This window comes from Podarcis pityusensis, assembly GCF_964106645.2.
Source record: "Podarcis pityusensis genome assembly, chromosome: W".
NCBI lineage: Eukaryota > Metazoa > Chordata > Lepidosauria > Squamata > Lacertidae > Podarcis > Podarcis pityusensis.
Genome location: NC_138045.1, coordinates 34,127,562 through 34,147,633, shown reverse-complemented (window position 1 = coordinate 34,147,633; position 20,072 = coordinate 34,127,562). Strand labels below are relative to the sequence as shown.

General features: G+C 45.2%; 1 long non-coding RNA gene across 1 annotated transcript in view; it reads left to right on the top strand.

Moving 5' to 3' along the window:
- The first annotated feature begins 1,405 nt into the window (after nucleotides 1-1,405).
- Nucleotides 1,406-20,072, top strand: part of LOC308467808 — a 921,448-nt gene continuing 902,781 nt past the window's right edge. Inside the window, exon 1 of the long non-coding RNA XR_013981302.1 lies at nucleotides 1,406-1,533. This is a non-coding gene — a long non-coding RNA (uncharacterized lncRNA). The remainder of the gene's footprint in view (nucleotides 1,534-20,072) is intronic.

Sequence of the window (20,072 nt, the reverse complement as noted above, 5' to 3'; positions counted from 1 at the left end):
CCACTCGTCTGTCGTGATTTCAACCCAACACCCCCAGTCTGACTTAGTTATCCTGGTGATGATTCAGCTAGATGTTGTACACGCTGACCATATTCCAGAAGGGGTTTGTTGTCTTGGCCTTGCTTTGGCTTACTGAGATCTGTCTTCTCCCTATAGGTGCTCATTCTAAAATGGATAATTGTAACGTTTGACTTCATTGATCAGAAGGAAAATATGAATGCTCTCTATGGTTTCTTCTTCCGCTTCTTACAATATGAGAAATTGGTAAGATAAAAAGGAATGTGTTATTTTGAAGGAACTCGCTTTTATTCTGACATTAACCCAAATCAAACAATAAAGAGTACTTTCCGACCACACAACAGAACACCATGTGAAAAGTGGGGCCTTAAAAAAACCTCTCCCATTTCCTTCGTTTTCCTGTCTTGTTCCTTCCCAATGGGCGCCGGTCGCAGCGCCCCCCGGGTGCACGACATGTTCAGGCAGGCAGGCAGCTATCCAATGTCAATCCCGCCCGTTCCTCCCTCCACCCCCCTCAAAGACACCCGCGCAGGCAGCTATCCGATGGAGGGGGGGGAATCCTGTTCTGCATAGCTATCAATTTGGGTGTGGTAGTCTTATGTTTGCATACTTATGGGAAAATAAAACTAATTTATTTTAGAGCTTGTATTTGTGTGTATTCATGGTATTATTTGTAGACCCAGTAGATGGCAGTGTGGTGTGGAGAGTGTTTTTGGCAGCTCGTGAAAGGATAGAGGGTGGAACGTTGACCGTTCAAAGGCACTATAAGCAATATATATATATCTCCACATTGTCCTAGCTACGTTTCCCCATAAAAGTATACACTCGAATACATTTGAATCAAATACATTTGGAACAAGTGATTGTTACATTTAAGGAACATTCTCTAGGCGATGAGATTGGGGGAAAATACAAAAACCCATTCGGATACATTTGGATACATTTAGAAAAGTACAGCATTTTGAGGAAAAATACATTTGAGTCGAAAACTACATTCAGATCCATTCTTAAAGTCAATGAGAAAGATACAGCAAAAAGGATACAATTTGATACAGCGAAAAACGATCCATTCCCCAAGGCACCGTTGACCTTCTTGTAGGGTGTGAAGGCAGAATACGATCTATTTGATATTGGTAGGGTCCTTCTCCTTCATTCCCCTCTCCGACCCTGACTCTCTTACGACACAGGGACCATCCCAGAGTGTGGGCACAACTTCTGCCAGTCCGGCCTGATCCAGTGCAGCGGGGCAAAAAGGAGGCTGGCTTCCTGTCCTCAAGGCCGAGTTGGAGTCCAGAGAAGGAGCCTCGTCCGCAATCAGCAATTGGCTACCTTTGTTGAAGTAGCCAAGACTCTCAGTCTTCCAGAGGGAAAGGAGGAGTCTGTGAGAAGCACCAGGAGCCCCTGAAACTCTTTTGCAAGGAGGATGAAGCCCCCATCTGTGTGGTTTGGGGCAGATCCAAGAAGCACCAACACCACGAGGTGATTCCTCTGGAAGAGGCTGTCGAGGAATACAAGGTACCTTGAGGGGGAGAAATAGCTGTGTATTCTTCTTGGCAGGTTATCTTCTGAATTCTCTGATCCAAAGTGGCATGGTATTCATTGGTGGTTGTTTATTACCTTAGAAGCAGCCAAGGGGGGACTTCCGGGTTAGCGCCATCCACAATGGCGGAGTTCCTCTGACCGAGAGGAACCCGCTCCGTGAAAATTGGGTCTTACCACCGCGGCGAAGGCGGAGACCCTCTAAAAACCCCAGGCGGAGGAAGCCTGGGAACGTGGGATTCGGGTGACACCAGGAGCGCCTCCCCTACTCGCAGGGAAACCCTTTTTCGGGGATCCGAAGCGACGTGGGGTGAGTGGCGCAGTGTTTTGAATCAACCGCTACTTTTACGGAGTGAAGCCGCACAGCCGTTGCCGGAGAGCGCTGACTTTTTCCTGTGGACAATTGGACTCTAAAACAAGTACCCGTGAGTAGAACGGAAAAATTGGATTAAGAAACATTTTAATTTGGCACTGAAGCGGGAAGGCTCTAAACAGGAAGTCCGCCTCCCGTTTTTGTAAATAGATTGAAGCAAAAACTTTGTAAGCTAAAGTCTGGAAAGTCGTATATAAAGGTCTAAATTTCCTTCAGTTATTACCACCAAAACCCCTCTTGGAAGCAGGAGAAAAGGGGGGGAATTTTTGACTGTTTAAGCCTGCAGGAGAGAGAGTAAAGAAAGATAAATTTCCACCGTCTCAAACCTGGGAACGGGGTGTCAGAGACAGAAATTTATGGGGAAGTTCATCGACTGTGAATGGAACGTCTTTTGACAGATAGTTAAAAAAGAGAAACAAATTGACTCCAGTGTTGCCTCTTGCTTTCAAAAGAAACAAAATATTTGAAAAATGAAAGTAATTTTCTTTTGTTGGTCCTGCTTTCAAAAGATGGATACAAATAGAAATTTTCTCCTCTAGAGGGAGCTTGTTAATTTGTTGCTGGAGTCGATCTGGGGATTTCACAGCTGTAAGATTAGGATCGTGAGACCAGACTCTGACCTTGAATAAAAATGTGTTTAGAAGAAGTTTTGGTGCTTGCTTTTTGCAAGACAAGCGCTTTGCTGGAGCAGATGCATGAGAAGATGGATTTGATGACTGTTGCAGTTAAAAACTTTGGACAAACGGCGAATACCCATATAGAAACCATTCAGGAACCAGCTCAGGAACTTGTTTTGACAGGGCAAGCGAAAGTGCAGAAGATAATGGAGGAGGTTGCTGTTGAACCTCAAGTAACACAAATAGAGAGATCCGAGGCCTTGCAGGAGCATAAACCGCTGTTCTTGAAGTTTGAATCTGGAGTGGACCAGGGGGGGGTCTGGAGTTGTGAGGGCTCTTAATTTTGGAAGGACTTTGAAACATGCTTTTAAATACTTCCTGGATTACCGTGTTGACTGTGGGGAATGGGACTGTGGGGAATGGGCTGATTTGCTGAGGGGAGATGGAGATATTTTTGGATTGGAGTCCTCCCAAGACCTACCCCCCAATGAGAAAGGAAAGAAATTAAGAAAAAGATCAACAAAAGACAAAGTAAAGTGCAGGTATAAACAAGAAGAAGATCTGCAGAAGGGACATGGAAAAGACTTAAGAGCCTCGGACATAAGATCACCAGGTTGATGGACTAGATGGAATGGACAAGAAGGACTGACAAAACCCGAGACCAGGAAGAAGAGACGTTGGATGAAGATTGGAAGAAAGTTTTTTTAAAAATTCATTTTGAGAATTAGTGTAAAATTAATGAGTATTAGGAAAATTTTTGGAATGAAACTATTTGGCTTTAGTAGAAATGATATAAGGAGTTATGTACAAATAAGTATTAAGTTTTAAGTTTTAAGGTTTTTTTATGGTAAAGACTCTCCTCCCTGGAAGAGAGGGGAGTGGTTGTGGGCGGGAGCCCGAGCACCGCCCCTAGCAGGGGGCATTAGCCCCATGCCTCCTCCTCTCACCTGGCTGGCACCCACGCCCCCTTGGCAGGCATCCAACCAGGTGCCTTCGAGGGGGCGTGTTCAGCAGCCTTTTGCGGCGGTGCCAGCCTCTCCTCGGCCTCATTCTTCTCCGTCCTCTTGTCGTGAGTCATCAGCTAGGAGTCATCACAGTCATCACAGGGAAGAGCCACGAGGTTTGGAGTCGGGGGGGGGTCTGTGTGTGTGGAGGCTGCCTGGTTCCTGGCTTGCCTTTTAACTTTAGGAGACTTGCGTGCACTCATTGCTTTACTGCTTTTAAAAACCCAGGCATCCAGGTTTGCCTTGCTGTGTCCTCTTTTCCGTGTAAAAACCTACATTTAACCTTCTATTTCCCCCCACTCCTGGTGCTTGATTTGTTTGTGCGGTCTGAGTGCGAATTACCTTTCTTAAGCTGCAGCTTGTTCCCTTGCCCAGCACGTGCCCCCAGCGAGGTCTGAGTGTGAGTGTGGCTCTGTCTTTCTTTCTCCCTCATCTCCTCGCTTTCCTTCCCCTGCCTCTGCCTTGGTGGCTGTGCGTTTTTATTTAATTTTTGGCCAGGGTGCTTGTACGTTTTCCCCTCTATTGCCCTTGCCTGTCCAATTGCATGGCTGGTCTGGGTGACTGAGTGGGTTTGCCTTACATTTTAATTTGTCGGCCAGGGTGCTGGTGCGTTTTCCCCCTCCATTGTCCTTGAGAGCCTGGATAGCTCAGTTGGTTAGAGCATGGTGCTGATAATGCCAAGGTTGCAAGTTCGAGCCCTGTATGGGACAGCTGAATATTTCTGCATTGCTTGGGTTGGACTAGATGATCCTCAGGGTTCCTTTTCCTGTTCCTCTCTAATTTTAAGTCGTGTGTGTGTGTGTGCTTGCAGCGTGTGTTTGTGCCTGCCGTTTACTGATTTGTGTGTTTGTGCCTGCTGTTTATTGTGCCTGCCGTTTATTGATTTATTACTCTTCTAGCGTGTGTTTAACTTACCCTGCAATCCCTTCCATTGGTACCACTTAAATCGGGAGCCCCCTGTAAAATTTTAAAGGCTGCCGGGGCTTGGAATAGACTGTGCGCTTAAACCTCACCCCTCTTGGTTTCTCTAAGACAACCCCCCCCCCTTCGCTTGATGTTTGGGGGAAGAAATAAGGCAGGGCTTGGGGTGGACAATTCAGGGTTTCTGATCAGGGAACCATTCCTCAGCACTGCACGTTTATACGTTTAGAACCTTTGAAGGTGTGCCTTTGCCTGGTTCTTGTCATTGGCTTCACTTGTCAGTACAGGCTCCCTAAAGAAAACCACTTTTAAACAACAACAACAAAAAAGGTTTTGGCTTATAGTACCTTACTGAAAAGTCCAGGTTAACCCACGGTTTATATTTCCACTTCATTTTGGCTCACTGTAAAGGACAGCTATTTTCCTTTTCTTCAAAAACTTCCTTGCCCGGCATGTTCATTTTACTCCCCCCACCCCTCCTCCCTCCCAACTCCCCCCCCCACGCTTTCCTTCTCCTCCCCCCACCCGTCCTCCCTCCCTCCACCCCCCCACCCTTTCAGGAGATACATTGGTCTTTGGAGTTCCCTTTGCTTCTTGCCTGAGTCATCACAGTTACCAGACAGGTTTTTCAACTGCTGGGTTGAGAGCTTGATTGCTCTCTGAGTGACCAGCAGTTTGTGAGGCATTGTCTTTAAGCACCTGGCAGTTCAGCAGCTCTAGTTGCATTGTCAGTTTAACTAACCAGCAGTTTGACCAATTGCAGTCTTTTGTCTGTTTAAGCACCCTTATTTCAATCAACTGGTATTGAGCCAACCTTGTGGGCAAAGATTTACTTTTCTTTGTTTGGCAAAGTTTCCTTTGTTTGGAAGAAGTTTCCCCAGCAGTGAGATATTCCCCTTAAGAGCAACCTCACCCCTCCTTTTCAGAGGGCCGCTGGTGTGGGCCTGGAATCTTACTGATTTCCTTTTCTCTTAATTTGGCTGCAGCTTCTGAGCATCTCCTTGTAAGCAGTTATTTTCAATTCTGTTTGATTACTTGGCAATGCTTTGTGCCTAGATTTGCCTATCATTTAAAAGGGGCAACTTTTATTGTAGGCAATTATCTTCTAATTCTGTCTGACTGCAATTGGGGTTGCTTTGTGTATGGGATTGTTCCTTGGAGCCAGGTGCTAATATGTAGCTGAGCGCTGCTGCTTGAACTCTTGTTGGGTTGTGATTTAATAAATATAAATAAATACAAGCGGTGCAGTTAAGTGACGTATAGCTTGTTCATTTTGTCAGCAGTTACGCAGAGCAATTGATAATAGTAATTCCTACTCATAGCTATAAATCCATTGGCTATTAATTGAGATACTATCGATTAATAATTAATTCATCAACAGTGCTCCGAACTTTATTGATGCACAATAATTGTATACTAGCATTTAATTACAGTCAAGTTATTAATTGATTGGTGATATTAATACTAATTAAAAAATAACAACAACAATAATAAAATAAAATAATAAAATAAAATAAATTTGAAAAATAAATAAATAAATAATAATAATAATAATAATAAATAATTATAATTATAAATAATAAAAATAAAATAATAATAATAATTAATATTTAAAATATAAATAAATAAATAAATAAATAAATGAAAATTAAATTTAAAAATAATAATAATAATTAGTGACGAAATAAATAGTAGGCACATTTTACTAGTGCACAGAGCAGCTCATGGCGCCCAAGAGGAAGCGCACGGGTGCAGTGCCAGCACACACTGCAGCTGTCAACCATCGTAATAATAAACCCAAACCCATTTCGCAGTTCCTCAATGCCTTCAGATCATTCATTGTTGACTATGAACAGCACTTTCTCTTAGCTATTCTTTAGTTCTATTTGCCTTGCGTTTCTTACTTCCTTGTTTCGCAAACCAGTGGCCAGCCTTTAAACTACCCAGGTGCAGGCCCAAGCCCTCAGACAGGAACGGCGGCTGTGCAAACTAGGTCTCAGGCTTGCTTGCCGACTTTCAGAACCGCACCAGGGCGCCTGCGTGGAGGCTGCCGGCCCATATCAATAACCCGGTTGCTTCCAGTTCTTCTAGTTCTTTGCAGAATAAGCAGCCCAGGGTCCAGCTTCCAGAATCAGGCACCTCATCAGCCGGTGATGATGAGTCAGAATGGCTTACGCCCTTTCTGGGGAGGCCGCCGCTATTAGCATCTGGCAGTTAGCCCGTATGTCGAGAAGAAGCCATCAGAGGTGTATCGCACTGGAAAGCTGGGCCTTAGAAAGGATTTAAAACGTAAGGCGTGCTGGTAATTCAATAAAGGGCAATGCCAAAGGCAGTCTTGTAAGTACCCGCACGAGTGTGAGAGATGTGCAGGGGCTCACCCAGCCACAGCGTGTTACAAAGGGAAGCGGCCCTTTTGGGGAGGTCGGGGCTTCCACCACTCTAGTTCTAGACGAGCCCCCGCAGCAGCGAACCATCGATAAAGTCCTTCTGGGTCTAGCATTTTCTCCAATTCAGCTTTCTCCTCTCCTCAACCTCTTGTCTATCCATCCGGACGGAAGTGCAGCATCCTATCTTTGGAAGGGTTTCTCAGAGGGTTTCAGAATTCCAGTAGTTGGCTCCTTAACCGTGAAGGACTCTCCTAATCAGAAGTCAGTAAGGGAAAGGACGCTCGCCTCACCCAACGGGTAGCTAGCCCCACCCCTGGGTGCACACTATGTGTGCCACTCCGGGTGCCAGAGCAGCTAGCTCCGCCTCTGGAGTCACACTATGGCATACAGCTAATTGGGATGAACCCAACAGGGCCGCCACTTAGCCCCTGCTTGGTCTCCAGGACAGAGGCACCCCTTCCCAGACCCACCCCCCTTTTGAGATTATTAGGCAACCAAATGTATCATTCCATAACACCTCATACAGGAATTATTATTATTATTATTATTTTTCCTGGGGAACCTGCCTTTTTCTCCCAGATCAACTACAAGAGCAAGACCACAGCTTTAACAAAATGACAGCCCAAACAGGAAGACACATGGGAGCAATGGTACTGCTTTGAAGTGTTCCAGATCCATTTCCTGTTCTCCCAATGAGCAGGGCAGCTGTGGGCAAAATTGCAAAGAAGTACAATAATGATTTAGTCCTTAGTCCTATAATCTAGTAAGCCTTTAAGTCCAACAGTCGAAATCGCATAATTTCAATGCTTTAACTATATTAGGGAACATGTATAGTTAGTAAACAAATTGCTAGTTTGGTGAGAAATAACACTTCACTGAAGTGGATAACGCTTTGGCCAAGAGCTCACCTTTGGCAATCTTCTTGAACATGTTGCATATGTAGCAGTTCTTTCTAGCTAGAGTGAAACTGAAACCTGACATTTACAGTACCAGATAGAAGTGTTCTGGAATGTCCTGGCTGTGTCTGGAATGTCCTGGCTGGGTCTGCAGTACAACAGTTTTGGAAATCTGTAGGAGAGCATCCCACCAATCTCTTGTCATACTAACAATCGTGTTATCAACTAACAATCAAAAGTGCTAAAATTTTAGCTACATTGGCAACAGGATGTTGGCTAGAAGCAACTGGTTTTCTGAAGCTAAAACTTACAATTTTGTTCTAGGAGTTACTTGATCACAATATAGAACTATTTGTTTATTCCTTATGAGTTTTACACATGATGAAAACGTATACTCAAGCAGATATTTTTATAATCACTGTACTATACTATGATACAGTGCATAATGAACATCCACATTCAGTTAGTCTGTGTGCCAGCCCCCTTCAGATTCAGCACAGAGAGCACCAAGTGACTCAGAAACAAATCAGAAGTTTAAAAGTCATGATACAAAATGAGTCTTGGGGCCTATGTGCATACCTAACCTTAAAAATAAAATAAAATAACAAAACAAACAAACAAACAAACAAACAAACAAACAAACAAACAAACCGCACCACAGGGTAAGACTCCCAAAATCGGTTAAGACAGACCTTGAGATCTGGATCACGTTTCTGGAACGCTACAATGGAGTCTCCTTATGGCAGGAAATCCTCAACCTGTCCTCAGATTTCCAGGTTCACTGATGCCGCTGGGTCCTTGGGCTTCAGTTTATTCTTTAGGGGACGCTGGTGTGCTCAACAATGGCCAGCAGAGGAGCAAGGCGAGGCTATCACGTGCGATCTCACTTTTCTGGAGTTTTTTCCCCCTTAGTTGTGGCTGTTCACATTTGGACTGGGGAGTTCCAGAATCGCCAGGTGTGCTTCAGAACTGATAACCAGGCAGTGGTCAACATACTGGCTAAACAGTCATCGCGTTCCGAGAGGGTGTCGCGCCTACTCCAATCATTCGTCCTCCAGTGCCTCGCTTCCGAGCATTAGCTCCCAGGGCTCAGCCACTGCCAGAACCCGTTCCGGAGCACCTGTGGAACCTTGGAGACGTGAAGTGATTAAGGGAGTATTAGCATCTGTCGCACCCTCTACGCTTAGATCATATAAGAAGGTCTGGTGTGATTTCATGGGGTTCAGGTCCAAAGTATCCTCCCTTTCCACCAATGTTACACCCTCCACAGAAAACGTTCTGCAATACTTAACACACCTTCATGGCCTAGGTTGAGCCTCGAAAACTTTGAGGATACACATAGCCGCTATCACATTCTCTAGTAGACCCATGTTTTTCCATCGATTCGTGCTGTGACTTTATGGTCCGCAGGGCAATTGAAGGTTGCAGTTGACTGCAGCCTCCAAGTAACAAAGGCCGCAAGTCTATTTCTTACAAGCTGCTTTCCCAAATCCGTATGAAACTTAGGTCAATTTGCTGGTCCAAGTTCGAGGCCCGGGTGTTCTCTGCGGCATACGTTATAGCCTCCTTTAGGCCGGGCCTCCAAAACGTTAAAGATACACGTAGCCGCCATCAGCTTCTTTGTAAAGCCATGTTTTCCTCCGACCCGTGCAGTGACTTCCTGATCCGCAGAGCTATTGAAGGTTGGAGTAAGCTGCAACCCCCTAGAGCCGAGGGCCATAAGCCATTTTCTTACAGGCTGCTCTCTCAAATACGCATAAAGCTTAAGTCGATCTGTTGGACCAAGTTTGAGGCCCACCTCTTTTCCGCAGCATATGCTAAGCCAATTCCTTACGGGCTGCTCTCTCAGATATGCACAAAGTTTAGGTCAATCTGCTGGACCAAGTTTGAGGCCCGCCTTCCCCCCCCCCCCCGCTGCATATGCGATCACCTTTTGGCGCCTTGAGGGTCGGTGAAGTAGTAGCCGAGGTTAATGCAACTGGGTCAACGTGCGGCCTCCTCACGGAGGACTTGCAGTTGTCCGAAGCTAGCACGACGGTGTGGATACATCAATCCAAAATGGATCAGGCAGGTAGGGGTTCCCTTGTAAAACTTACAGCTTCAGCTCAGCAGGGCCCATGCCCGGTCAAGGACACTAGATGGTACCTTTACCTCAGACTGCCTGGTTCTGGCCTGCTCCTGGTTCACGAGGATGGGTCACCTTTGTTGAGACACCAATTCACAAGGGTACTCCGCAAAGCTATTGATGCCTGTGGTTTATCTTCCCAGGATTATGCTGCACACTCATTCAGGATTGGCGCCACCACAACAGCGGTGCTCTTGGGTCTGCCAGCGGATAAAAAAAAGTTATATTCGCTAGAATGCGCTCTGCTATATTACCCCTACTTACCTCCTTTTCTGTCCTTTCATCCTCAGCTGTGATCAGGAGAAGCGTGTGGATTTGCGGCCACAGTATAGTCCATTGGGCCCGCGTACAGGCGGTCAGCTGCGGCCTTGCGCCTAATCTTGGTCTGCCACACGGTGTTCGAGTTTCCTGGTTCTCGAGAAGAGGCATGCGCTGGGAAGAGCTTATGCCATTGCTGTGGGAAAAAGTCGCCACGTTCGGCCCTCCCGGCATCCTTGTCATTCAATTAGGGGAAAATGACCTTGCTTACAGAAGGAGTGCGGACTTGTTGTGGAATATAAAAAGAGACTTGGATGCGTTTGCTGCCTTGTGCCCCAGAACAACGGTGTTCTGGTCCTCCTTCCTGAAGAGAATTTTTTGGCGCGGTGCGCTGAGCTGTATGGCCATTGAAAAAACCAGGAAACTCGTAAATCGGGCAGTGGCCCGTTGGGTGCGCTTCATGAATGGCCGAGTCATTTATCATGACCAAATCCAGATAGGCGACCGGGCCTTATACCGGAATGACGGGGTGCTTCCCTCTGACCAGGGGAACGACATTTGGCTAGATAGTGTCATCAGCAGCATTAGGGATTGGTTACAGCCGTGAGGGTATTGGCGGTGAGCCTTATTGGCTCAGGTGGCGGTTAGGCATTGGAATAATGTGTTGTGGTGTGTCGAAGGGCTGGGTGTGGCCATCGCCTATGCCTTCAATTTTGGGGTATTCCGTTAAAGGAATCTGGCGGTCGTGTACTCTGTCCGATGCCTGCTTGGCGGGAGGCCATGGCACGACCCCCGGTGACATCAGGGGAGAGCCTATAGTTGGATTAGCATCAACAGGCTCCACCTACTGGTGAATAAACCCCCTTGTTTTAGACATCCAATGCCTAAGCCAATACCTTTTCACTGCTGTAATCAATAAAGTTGTGGCCTTTTCTTGCCCATTAACCTTATATCACGTGTCCTTGTGTATTTATTTCACATCGCGGGGGTCGGGTCCTCGAACCACAAGATAAGGTTAAATAAATTAAGGTAAATTGAATGACAGAATATAGTGAAAGATGGAAAGGATTTGTTGAGTTAATTAAAAGGTTAGATCGTTAAGATAAATTACATAACAAAAATTGAGAAAGATGGAAAGAATTTGCTGAAACAATTAATTAAATTAGAATACAAAAAGGGAGGTGTGAGGAGGTCGATGAAACAAGTAAATGAAAGATAAAGATATGGAACATTGGATGTGTGTTTTAATGTTTCTTGGGTTTTTTGTGTTTTTTTGTTTTTTGCTGTATCGTTGTATTGTTTTTTATGCCTTTCCTTTTATGTATTGTAATGTATGTTTTGTCAAATTTTTTGTTGTTTTCTTTTTCTCTTTTTTCTGTAATTCTTAAACTTTTAATAAATATCATTTAAAAAAAAATAGAAGCAGCCAAGGGGAAGCCTGAGGGCTGCTGGGATGGCTGGGAGGAGGGAGTCAAAGTCTTTCTCTCTGCCAGGGGGGCCAGGGGATCTTCCCTTGAAATACAGCAGCTTCATGGGACCATGGCAGGGAGAGAAAGGGTTAACCTCATCCACATCCCCCAGCAAGGTTGCTTTGTACATATTTAGAACACTACAAATGTGAATTGCACATTTCTCCTTTGGCTAGCAGGATGCCTCCTCAATACCCTGCCAAGCAGAGAGCAGCAAGGGGTCAGCTGCAAGGGGGTGGGGACTGGGGGCCAGTGTTATAAGGAAAAAACGGCTCCTCCACACATTTTTCTCAGAACCAAAAAATTTGTATAGTCAAATCGACAGTATATGGATTACTAAGGATATGACAATTGAAGCAGAGAATGCCGAAATATTGCCAAAAACACTTACAGATCACAATCCAGTATCATTAACTCTTAAAGGAAAAGAGGAGAAAGGGGAAAAAAGGTGGAGAATGAATGTTTTCTTATTAAAAAACAAAAAAGTAATACAAGGAGCCAGAAAGTTGATGAAGGAATATTTTGAAAACAATTGTTTTTTAAAAAAATAATATTTATTACTTTTCCAACAATTTAAACACTACAAAAAAAGAAATAAACAATACAATACAATGCAATACAATACAAAAACAATACCTAACACTAACACATTAATCTAACAAAACAAAACAAAAACAGTTTAAAACACATCAAACAGTTTCAATATCTTATCTTTCATTCACTTATTTCAATGACCTCCTCACACCTCCCTTTTTGTATTCCACTTCTATTGTTTCAGCAATTCCTTTCCATCTTCCTCTGCTTTCTATCCTTTAATTATCTTAACACATTCTAACCTTATTTTTCCCTTTAATACTCTATTAGTCTATTTATACTTAATTCCTTATAACATTTCTACTAAAGCCATATAACTTCATTCCAACATTTTCGTAACATTCATTAATTTTACAGTATTTCTGTAAATAGTCTTTAAACTTTTTCCAGTCTTCTTCCACCGACTCTTCTCCCTGGTCTTGGATTCTGCCAGTCATTTCCGCCAATTCCATATAGTCCATCAACTTCATCTGCCATTCTTCCCGGGTGGGTAAATCTTGTGTCTTCCAATACTTCGCGATGAGTATTCTTGCTGCTGTTGTTGCATACATAAAAAAAAAATCTATCCTTCTTTGACACCAATTGGCCAACCATGCCCAGGAGAAAGGCCTCTGGTTTCTTCAGAAAGGTATATTTGAGTACCTTTTTCATCTCGTTATAGATCATCTCCCAGAATGTCTTAATCTTTGGGCATGTCCACCAAAGGTGAAAGAATGTACCTTCAGTCTCATTACATTTCCAACATTTATTGTCGGGCAAATGATAAATTTTTGCAAGCTTGACTGGTCAAAATAGTCAATGTTGGTACTAAAGGGTTAAGAGGTAACAAGTCGCTTTAATCACTGAGCAGCTGGAAGTCATTAAGCATCCAGGAATGTGAGTTAGTTTGTATAAATAGTCAGTTCACCCGTGTGTTTTCTCTCTCTCTCCCCCCCCCCCTTGACCTGACTCGCAGACTCAGTTTGTGGCCATGGGCGTGTTTGCTGATATGAGTTAAGTTTAGAGTAAAGTTTTCTTTATGCCGGAGATAAAAGCATGTGTGCTTTATCGCCAGGGTTTTTTCTTTTGTAAATAAAGTTTTTTCCTGAGTTCCAAAGTGCTTGCTCCAGGATTCTTCATTGAAAGGTACTGACTCTCCTGCCTTCTTCAACCGCTGCACAAAATTCTCTGCTGAGATAAGATTTATGGCGTTGGAAGTGCACTGGACGTTTACTTAACATTAAACTAATTAAAGTTTAATGGACAGGTTATGGTTATTTGTACGTCAAGAAGGAGATAAGGAGTGCAGATCAGAGTGATTTATGAAAGGACTGGAGCGAAGACAGAAGCGGTTGCCGACAACGAAAGCCTTCAAAGCAGCTTGAGTCCTGCAACGTGCCTAGAAAAAGTTTTAAACAGGCACTGTGCAGTTTGTACTCGCTGGAAGACGTCTTATTCCTCAAGGAGCCACCTCAGCAGCTGGGAGACGGTCTACAGGTGTGTGAGTATCGTTTCCAAGCCCCAGGGAGGATGGCAGAGTCCCAGGAAAGTTTTGCTGTCCCGTTTACGCGACTCAATGGGAAAAATTGGCAAGATTGGAAGGCTAGAGTAAGGGTTTGGTTGCAAGCAAAAGAGTTGTGGAGTTGTACTGAAGCACCGCCTTTACAGGCAGCTGCAGACGCATCTGCAGAAGACAAAGCAGCAGCAGCAGCTTCACAGAAACGCGACAGGAAAGCCCAAGGTCTATTAGTTTTGGCAGTGGGACCAGAGCAAATGCCTTATGTTTCTGAGTTAAAGAACACGCATGAGGTCTGGACGGTTCTGCAGCGGCTAAATTCCAGAAACACTGCGGGGGCCAAGATCCATGCTGCAAGATGTTTGTTTGATTTACGTCTCCAACCGGGAGCGTGTGTGAAAGAACATATTGCCAAAATGGTGTCTGCCTTTAATCAACTAAGACAGCTGGGCATTCCTTTCTCTATGGAGCAGCAGTCATACATATTGTTGTCTTCTCTTGATAAAAGCTATGAGACTCTAGCTTTAACTTTGGAAGCTATGCCTTCAGCTGAATTAACCCTTGAATACATTTCTTCTCGGCTTGCAGATGAACAGGATAAAAGGCAAAGAGAAAGAGGTTGGTCTTCAAAGGGGAGTTGTGCTGTGCCTAAGAGTGGGGATGCTGAGTTTGAGAACACAGTAAATGCTTTTGCAGCTAGACACTGTTTTCGCTGTGGTTCCTCTTCCCATTTAATCAGGAACTGCACATGTGAACCTGGTCAAGACAGCACCAAGGCCGTTACCCCTAGTTACCAGACAAGGAGTTCCAGGGGACGTCGAAGAAGAGGAGGTCGTGGCTACTCCCACAGCACACAGCACATGGCTTCAGCAATGGCGTTGATGCAAGGGTGTGGCCAAGGCAGCAATCTACGCTGGTTGATCGACAGTGGTGCATCTCACCACTTGGTGGCGCCATCTAGTGTCCGTTTGCAGAATTGCAGGCATTTGCAAACCCTTAAAGTTGTGACAATGGCAGATTCAACTAAACGTTCCTTAGAGACCGTAGGCACAGTGTTCTTGAATTGTTTGCATACAGAAATTGATGCCTATGTGCTAAAGGGAATGAAGGGGTGTATTTTGTCTGTGTCAGAACTTGATAGAGATGGGTTTAAAACTGTGTTTGAAAATGGGGTTTGCACTATTTCAAAGAATAACGTATCTCTTTTGCAGGTGGAATGCAGAAATGGGTTATATTATTTTGAGACAAGTCCAGATGAAGTTGAACAGGTTCATGCTGGTTGTGTGAACTCGCCTACCCATAATTCTTGTGTTCATTTATGGCACCGCCGTTTGGGACATATTAATTTTCAGTATGTTAAAAGGCAACCTGAATTATCAGAAGGGTGCGAAATGAACAAATGTACTAAGTATTTGGATTGTACTGCATGCAAAAGGGCCAAGGTTCATAGATGCAGCTATCCCAGTTCAGATACGAAATCTGACAAAGTATTCCAACTTGTGCATATGGACCTATGTGGCCCAATGCCTGTTGCTAGCATGGGAGGTTCGAGGTATGCACTGTGTCTCTCGGATGACAAAACAAAAGTCACATGGTTTTTTCCTCTCAAAACAAAAGCAGATACTGCAGAAACAGTTAAAAATTGGGTTCATGCACTAGAACTTGAATTCTGTACTAGAGTACTTGCTTTTCAGACAGACAGAGGGTTAGAATTTACCGGGTCTGTGTTGCAGAATTTCTTTAAGAAAAAGGGAATTTCTTTAAGAAAAAGGGGAAATGTGTGTGCGTCCTATGGGGCAAATGCAGGCTTTCGCTGAAGCCTGGAGAGCGAGAGGGGTCGGTGTGCATCGACCCCTCTCGCTCTCCAGGCTTCAGCAAAAGCCTTGGGAGCCCGGCGGGAGTTCCCATGGAAGGCGCCCACTCCGTCTCCGGCAGGGAAGCGGCGCGTGGGGAGCCTCCGCCTGGGCGGGAGACGAGGCGATGCCGGGGCGTCCGGCTGAGCTCCGCAGCGCCTGCAGCCGCACTTGCTGCTGCTTCTGGAAAGGCGAGCTGCTCCTGACACGGGGAGAACCAGGGACATGCAGCTGATACCCCTCCGGCCCCGGCCAGGTGAGCTGGCGGGCAGGTTGGGCGGCCAAGCGGGGTTGGTTGGGGGAGCAAGCGGGCGCGCAGCGCGGGGCCACGGAGCTATGGAGCCACCCAACGGGAGAGCCGAGCGCAGCCCCTGCAGGAGGACAGCGGGGCGCCACCCACTTAGAGCCCCGTCACGCTGGAGGACGCACTCCTCGGCTGCCCACCCACCTCAGGGCTGCCTGGTGTTGTGCGTCTGGCTGCCCCTCTTTCCTTGGAAGCGGTGCAGGCTGCGAGGGAAGGGGGGATCCCAGATCTCTGCCCAGTACAGCGGGCCTGAGTCCCGGACGCAGCTGAGCTGGGGTGGGTGGCGGGAGGCACCGGGGAGAGAAGCCGGAGAGGTTCGGAAGGGATCTCCCAACTTATTTTTGGAGCGCTGCGGAGGGAGGGGGACTTGCGCGCTTAAGGCAGCAAAGAGCCGCTTGCAAAACAACCGCTGATCTTTTGGCACTTCGCATTAGCAGAGGGGGTGGCGAGGGGAAGCATCTGCCCAAGGAGCGGCGGGAGGGGAGGCATTGCTTGTTCTTGTTTCGTTAGCCTTCCGGATTTGCCTGCTTCTGGTGGCGCTTTGGGGCTGATCACCGTGCACCTGCTTATCACTTCTGGACTTGTTGCTTGGAGACGCCTAGCTCCAGCTGTGCTAACTTTCTCCGCTGAAGTGCAATGCACCTGAGTCAGCTTCGGAGCAGACAAAGAGTTCTGCTTGCCGCCTGTGACTCGCCCGGATGGCTCATTCACGGGCAAGTCACTGAAAAAAAACAGGGATATGCCTTCTTAGCCCCGCCGGAGTACTTTTTAAAAGGCAGTGAGCCTTAAGGCTAGAGAGGTAAAGGAAGCCACACTTCAAGTGAACGACTGCAGACTTCTTTGCCTTTGCAAATGCATCATTTGTCAGACTTCTGAAATGTCAGTTTATGCATCATTGCTTTGGCTATGGTGCGGACCCCTCCCAAAGTTTTTATAAATAACACAAAACAATTTAAAGTGCTTGGTTGTCAGGGTGCTGCCTCATTTTCAGGGACTGTCTCTTAATTCTGGACATCACTGCCCCATAAGGAGCACGATCCCATATTCACAACTGCTAGGCACTGTAGAGACTTCTTAGGATGGAAACCTTATCAGTGCTGGTTGTGTATAAACTTTCTGAGCAGTCAATTACTTGTAGCGAAGCTGTGCTTTGTGGTTGCTTTTTTAAAAAGGGGGTTAAACTTAAGACTCTGTAAAAGGAAGGTTTTACCTGTGGGTTCTGAGATCTTTTTTCTGAGAAATTTTTTTCTTTATTTCCCCCCAAAAAAACTAGGTGCGCCCTATGGGCCGGTGCGTCCTATAGGGCGAAAAATACGGTAAGCATCGTCTGTCTACACCTTATTCCCCCCAAGGAGGAGTCGTGGCCGAACGCAAAAACAGGGTTCTGCAAGAGTGGGCAAACTCTATGTTCTTTGATTCTAAACTCCCTCAAAGTTACTGGGCGGAAGCCTGGCAGACGGCTACTCATATTCTGAACCGAGTATATAATTCGGTAATTGATACTACGCCATATTTTGCTTTATACGGGAAGAAGCCGAAAGTTAATTACTTTCGGGTGTTTGGATCTCAAGCCTATGTACTTATCCCAAAAGCATTAAGGAAAAAGGGAAGTCCAAGGGCTAGGAAACTCATCTTTTGTGGGTACGAACCACACGCCAAATCTTGGAGGTTCGTGAACCCAGATGGGGATACTACAAGAGTGGTCATCAGTAGGAGCGCTGAATTTTGTGAGCAATCCAGATGGACTCACTTACATGCTAACCCTGACATTTTGAGAGATGATTTAGGCATTTATGCTGAGAATGAAAGTCCAGAGGGTGGAGAGCCAGAAGGGGATGGTGCACATGGTTCAGATGCAGATTCTGACCAGGCACAAGGTTCTTCTAAGGTAGAAAAGCCAGAATCTAGGAGTGTTCCAACATCGCCAGTCAGTAGGCCTAGCAGACAGCAAAAGCGAAGCAGGTCGCCTGCAACACCAAGCCCAAGGGAGGTATCTAAACGGAGGTCTTTATCCCTAGGGGCGCATCCAGATATAAAATCTGAGACAGATTCTGACAGCCAACGGTCAGAGGGGGCACAAGAGGAACAATTGCGCAGATCAAAACGTGCCACAAAGGGCAAACCACCAGAGCGGTTTAAGGTGACAAGTGTATACGTAAATATGGCACAGTGTGAGCCAGATAGCTATATAGAGGTACAACAGCTTCCAAGCTCAGAAGCCGTAAAGTGGCAGGAAGCAATGGAAAAAGAGATGGCTTCAATGAAGTCTCTTGGTGTGTTTACAAGTACAGAGCTTCCGAAAGGGCAACAAGCTGTAGGTTGTCGATGGTTATATCGTTTAAAGCCCACAACTACTGAGGAGTTGCAATATAAAGCCCGACTAGTTGCAAAAGGTTTTTCGCAGCTCAAAGGTGTTCACTATTCTCAAATCTATGCCCCTACTTCAAGATCGGAGTCATTAAGAATGATTTTAGCCTCTTCGGCTAAGAAGGGAAATAAGCTGTTTCATTTTGATGTCAATGTGGCTTATTTAAATGCAGACTTACAGGAGGAAGTCTATATGACACCACCACCAGGTTTTGAAGGAGACAAGCCAAACCAGGTCTGGCGCCTACACAAATCCATTTATGGGTTGAAACAGTCCGCCCGTAATTGGAATTCCTGCTTAAACGATGCTCTAGAGAGCATGGGGTTCAGAAAGAGCGCAGCAGATGTGTGTCTTTATCTAAAAGGCTCGGGATGTGAACAAGAAGCAGTTTTGATATTTGTTGACGATTTATTATACAGTGGAAAGGATGATAAACTTGCACAACAATTTGCCACAAAGCTTGGAGAAAAGTTTCAGATAAAATCACTAGGCACTGTATCTGTTTATCTAGGAGTTAAAATTCAGCAAGATGAAAATGGGAACTATTGGCTCAGCCAAGAAGCTAAGATCCAGCAGTTGCTGGAAAGGTTTAAAATGGACGACTGTGCTGGTGTTAAAACCCCAATGGAGTTAAGTTACACAAAGGATGCTCAAGCCGAGCAACAGGCAGAGTTCAGTAATCCCGGGGTTTACCAGTCAGTGATAGGCAGTCTACTCCACATTGCACAGTGGACTCGGCCCGATATAACATATGCTGTCAACATGCTGTGTAGACAAGCTGAAAAACCATCAGTGCATGCTTGGCAAGGAGTAAAAAGAGTTTTAAGGTATCTCCAAACTACCAAAAGGTTTCGATTAAAACTATCAGCAGAGGGCAGCACACAACTTGAATGTTGGGCCGACAGCAGTTGGGCAGATGCTGGACTAGATAGAAAATCAGTGTCAGGAATGGTGATAAAATTTGGAAATGCACTAATTGGTTGGAGATCAAGAAAGCAATCACTTATAGCTTTAAGTTCAACTGAATCTGAGTTCAATGCATTATCAGATGTATGTAGAGAACTGGAATTTTATAAGCAACTGGTACAAGAATTGTTTGAAGAATGTTCCCTACCTATCAGAGTGTGGGAAGACAATCAACCTTGTATTAAACTAGCTAAATCAGGTCAATTCAAGGCACTCACAAAACACTTGGATATCCGTTATCAAAATGTATGCCAAAGTGTAAAACAAGGTTTAATTGAACTAAAGTATTGTTCAAGCAAAGAAAATCTCGCACATGGTTTTACAAAAGCTTTGAGTCCGCAATCTCATAAATATTTCTGTTCAGGTTTAAATTTGAATTAAGGTTGGTACAGCTCAGTGTTACGAGCGAGACGGGGTGTTGGTACTAAAGGGTTAAGAGGTAACAAGTCGCTCTAATCACTGAGCAGCTGGAAGTCATTAAGCATCCAGGAATGTGAGTTAGTTTGTATAAATAGTCAGTTCACCCGTGTGTTTTTTCTCTCCCCCCCCCCCTTGACCTGACTCGCGGACTCAGTTTGTGGCCATGGGCGTGTTTGCTGATATGAGTTAAGTTTAGAGTAAAGTTTTCTTTATGCCGGAGATAAAAGCATGTGTGCTTTATCGCCAGGGTTTTTTCTTTTGTAAATAAAGTTTTTTCCTGAGTTCCAAAGTGCTTGCTCCAGGATTCTTCATTGAAAGGTACTGACTCTCCTGCCTTCTTCAACCGCTGCACAAAATTCTCTGCTGAGATAAGATTTATGGCGTTGGAAGCGCACTGGACGTTTACTTAACATTAAACTAATTAAAGTTTAATGGACAGTCAAGCTATTTTGAAAACAATTCGAG